The sequence below is a fragment of the Colobus angolensis genome, unplaced genomic scaffold (genome assembly GCF_000951035.1).
Source record: "Colobus angolensis palliatus isolate OR3802 unplaced genomic scaffold, Cang.pa_1.0 Scaffold60, whole genome shotgun sequence".
NCBI lineage: Eukaryota > Metazoa > Chordata > Mammalia > Primates > Cercopithecidae > Colobus > Colobus angolensis.
The window spans coordinates 1,395,715-1,400,668 of NW_012119599.1; positions in this window are offsets into that span (position 1 = coordinate 1,395,715).

Below are 4,954 nucleotides of genomic sequence, written 5' to 3' on the forward strand. Positions count from 1 at the left end.
GTCAGGAGTTCAAGGCCAGCCTGGTCAATATGGTGAAACCCCATCTCTACTAAAAATACAAAAATTAGCAGAGCATGGTGGTACATGCCTGTAATCCTAGCTACTCGGGAGGCTGACGCAGGGGAATCGCGTGAACCCAGGAGGCAGAGGTTTCAGGAAGTTGAGATCGCACCACTGCATTCCAGCCCAGGCAACAGTGCAAGATTCCATCTCAAAGAAAAAAAAAAAGAGAGAAAAGAAAAAGCAGGTTTGTATTAGAATGTGCTTTGATGCCAATGAGAATGCTCCAGGAGATACCGGGGAATTGATGGTACAGGAGAGAAAGCAGAGGTTTGCTTGACTGATGCCCCTGAGTAGGTGAGAGAGAAGGTGACCAAGTGTACACACACAGAAGTCAGCCTTGGCTGAGAGTGTTTCTGCAGTTAACATGAGAGAGGCAAACAATAGGTCACAGGTAGGTGGGTAGATGTGTTGAAAACCTGCGTAACGGCCAGATGCGGTGCTCACGCCTGTAATCCCAGCACTTTGGGAGGCCGAGGCAGGTGGATCACAAGGTCAGGAAATCAAGACCATCCTGACCCACATGGTGAAACCCCATCTCTACTAAAATAAAAAAATAAAATAAAATAAAATAAAAAAATAAAAAATTAGCCAGGCGTGGTGGCGTGCACTTGTAGTCCCAGCTACTCACAAGGCTGAGGCAGGAGAATCGCTTGAAGCCGGGAGGTGGAGGTTGCAGTAAGCCGAGATTGCACCACTGCACTCCAGCCTGGGCGACAGAGTGAGACTCCATCTCAAAACAAAAAACAACAACAACAACAAAAAAAACGAACACCTGAGGAAGTTTCCTAATGGCTTCTCTTCTCTCCAGGAACTAGGAACAGGGTCAAGGGTGAGTGTGAGGATGGAGAAGAGGTGGGCAAGATTGGAGGAGGGAACCACAGGTAGGAAATAGATTCCCAGGAGGGTGGGAGAGTGAATAGACAGGATTGGGGTTGGCAGGCAGTCCCCATTCGCCAGGCGAGTAATCGGGAAATTGTGGTGAGCTCAGTCTCACCACTGTATTATATGTTTTTCTCCAGCCACACTCAGCAGGTGCAGGTGCAGAGTAGGGAAGACCTGGGTGACCGCTGTGTGCCCTGCAGAAGTGCTGCTCTTGGGGATTCGCATGAAAACCTGGCTGTTGGCTGGGTGCGGTGGCTCATGCCTGTAATCCCAACACTTCAGGAGGATCACTTGAGGTCAGGAGTTCGAGTTCAACCTGGCCAATATTGCAAAACCCCGTCTCTACTAAAAATACAAAAATTAGATGGACATGGTGGTGCACACCTGTAGTCCCAGCTACTTGGGAGGCTGAAGCAGGAGCATTGCTTGAACCCCAGAGGCAGAGGTTGCAGTGAGCTGAGATTGCACCACTGCACTATAGCCTGGGCAGCAGAGCAAAACACTGTCTCAAAAAAATAAATAAATAAAAAATTTTAAAAACCTGGCTGTGATGGTTATGGTTATAAATGCTTTGATGTGGTAAACAGAGGGACTCTGGAAAGGAGAGGGACCATGGGTCTTACCCTAACCTTTTACAGATGCAGAAACAACCCCAGTGAGATCCCTTTCAGGTTTTATACACTCTAAAATGATGTTTTTCTCCCAAATGTAACATGCAATTATTATTATGCTTGGAAAATGTCCCAATAGCTTGACCCATTATGAAATTTATGGAAGAGATGCAGTGGTTCATGTCTGTAATTCCAGCACTTTGAGAGGCTGAGGCAGGCAGATCGTTTGAGCCCAGGAGTTCAAGACCAGCCTGGGCAACATAGTGAGACCCTATCTCTACTAAAAATAAAAAATAAAAAAATTAGCTGGGTGCAGTGGTATGTGCCTGTGGTCCCAGTTACTCAGGAGGCTGCGGCAAGAGGATGTCTTGAACCGGGGAAACTGAGGCTCCAGTGAGCTATGATTATGCATGCTGCTGCACTCCAGCCTGGGCAACAGAGCAAGACCTCGTCTCGAAAAAAGAAATTTGCAGAGGCAATCAGCAAACATTCCCCAAGCTCTTCTGGATTGCCCTGCCTGAGTATCAAAGGTGAGATGATACAGAACGTTCGTGAAGCCCTGTGTGTTTTTCCTGCATAGGTTCATGGAGAGGCAATGAGACGGTTAATTAGCCTGTCTGCCTGGATTTCAATCCCAGCTCTGCTTCTTGCAGTCAACTTCTTCATGTGTCAGTTTTCTCACCTATAAAATGGGGGTGATGGCAGCAGCAGGGACCTCCCAGAGCTTTTAGAGGAAATAAGTGAATAAATACATACACAGCTTAGCACAGCACCCGCCGTGTAGTAAACACATAATAAACGGTGGCTATTATCATTCATTGAATCTTCTTAATAGTTTAGAAGGGATGTACTATTACGATTCCTTTTCTACTGTCTCAGCAACTAAAATATTAAAGTGTTTGGCCCAGGTATGGTTACTCAGGCCTGTAATCCCAGCACTTTGGGTGGCTAAGGCAGGTGCATTGCATGAGCTCAGGAGTTTGATACCAGCCTGGGCAACATGACAAAACCCCAACTCTACAAAAAATACAAAAATTAGCCTAGTGTGGTGGTGCATGCCTGTGGTCCCACCTACTCGGGAGGCTGAGATGGGAGAATTGCTTGAGACAAGGAGGTTGAAGCTGCTGTGAGCTGATATTGCACCACTGCACTCCAGCCTGGGCAACAGAGCAAGACCCTGTCTCCAAAATACTAATATATATATATACATACACACACACACACACATATAATATTGAAGGGTTCATGTTGATAGCCTCATACACACACACACACACACACACACACACATCAGTTTGTGATAACTCTGGGTAGAGATGAAGACTGAGGAAACCCAGAGAAGCTAAGCTGATCTGCATAAGAAAGTATCAAGGCTGGGCGTGGTGGCTCAGGCTCAGGCCACAGCTCTTCGGGAGGCCGAGGCATGTGGATCACTTGAGGTCAGGAGATCGAGATCAGCTGGCCAACCTGGTGAAACCCCGTCTACTAAAAATACAAAAACATTAGCTGGGTGTGGTTATCCCAGCCACTTGGGAGGCTGAGGTAGGACAATCACTTGAACCCAGGAGGCAGAGGTTGCAGTGAGCTGAGATCGCACCACTGCACTCCAGCCAGAGCGACAGAGCGAGACTCTATCTCAAAAAAAAAGGAAAAAAAAAAAGTATCAAAGCAATACATTCATTCTCTGACATCCAACAGATTGACAAAAATTAGACAATCTAAGAACACCAAGTTCTGGAGGAGCATATGCAAGAATGGATCATTTGCCACGGATGGTAGGAAGCCAAATAGGTGCATCCCTTCTGGTGAACAATCCAGCAATACTTTAAGAAATTAAATGTGAGGATGCCTGATGACCCAATTATCACGCTGTCCAACAGGACTGTAAGTGAGGTTTGTATGAGGCTGTCCATTGAAGTGCAATTTAGGCAGCAAGGAGTTGGAGGCAACTAAATGTCCATCATTAGGGCTGGAGAAGTAGAATATGGAATACACAGTGGAATACTACAAAGCAATGTAAAAGAGGGAGAAGCTAACATCAATGTATTGCTCAGTAAATGCCAGATGCTGAATGCTTTAAGATACCCGTTAGGCCGGGTGCAGTGGCTCACGCCTGTAATCCCAGCACTTTGGGAGGCCGAGGTGGGCAGATCACGAGGTCAGGAGTTCAAGGCCAGCCTGGTCAATATGGTGAAACCCCATTTCTACTAAAAATTACAAAAATTAGCTGGGCATGGTGGCGCGTGCCTGTAATCCTAGCTACTTGGGATGCTGAGGCAGGAGAATTGCTTGAACCCGGGAAGCAGAGGTTGCAGTGAGCCAATATCATGCCACTGCACTCCAGCCTGAGCAACAGAGCAAGACTCCATCTCAGAAAAAAAAAAAAAAAAAAAAGATATCAGCTTTCACTTTAGCAAGTCAAGCCAGAAGGATGGCTGGAGCCCAGGACCTTCCAGCATAAGGAGTTACCCTCTACTCAGTTCCTTGTTCCTGCCTTTGCAAAACTCACTGTTCTACTGTTTCCCAGTGGGTTTCAAGACCAAGTAAGTACCAGAGTCTAAAGCTGCAGTGAGCTATGATGGCACCACTGCATCCCAACCTGGGTGACAGAGCAAGATTCCATCTCTAAAAAACAACCCAAAAACCATCTTGCAACAATCCTATGAGAAAGTGACCATTATTTAACAACTTTCATCTTACAAATGGAGAAACCGAGGCCCAAAGAGGTTAAGTAACTTGCCCAAGGTCATTCATCCAATAAGCAGTGAGGATGGAACTTGAACCGGGGCAGCCTCTCCAGAGTCTGCAAGACTCACTCATCTCCAGCTAGAAATAAGCATATCCACCCAGAGAGCTCTCAAAAAGAACAAAGAAAGAAAGAGAATGAGGTTTGTAGCTCTACAAATTTAAAACACACATACAGCAAAACGAACTGTAAGGATACACAGGGATCTTGATAAAAGAATAGAAGGATGAGAAGGCCAAAAATTAAGTACACAAGAGTGGGCACCTGTGGGGAGACAGATGAAGGGGAGAAATTACTAAAATTAAATGTAACCGAAAATGATTGCATAGGATCAGCATAAGTCTACACACTTGAGGTTCTAAACCAGAGAAGCATCGAGAACCCCAGGGAGGGAGAGGACCATGGGGTGGGGAGGCGTTGCAGCTGAGGGAGGGGGACACGTGAGAAAGGGAGGCAGCTGGCGAAGCAGTTAAAAAGACAGCCCCCGTAGCCAGGCTGCCAGGGTTCAAAGCCCAGCTCTGTCACAGTTCAACTTGGGTTTTTTGTTTGCTTGTTTGTTTTGTTTTGTTTTGTTTTGTTTTTTTAAGACGGAGTCTCACTCTGTCACCTAGCCCGGAGTGCAGTGGCATGATCTTGGCTCACTGCAACCTCC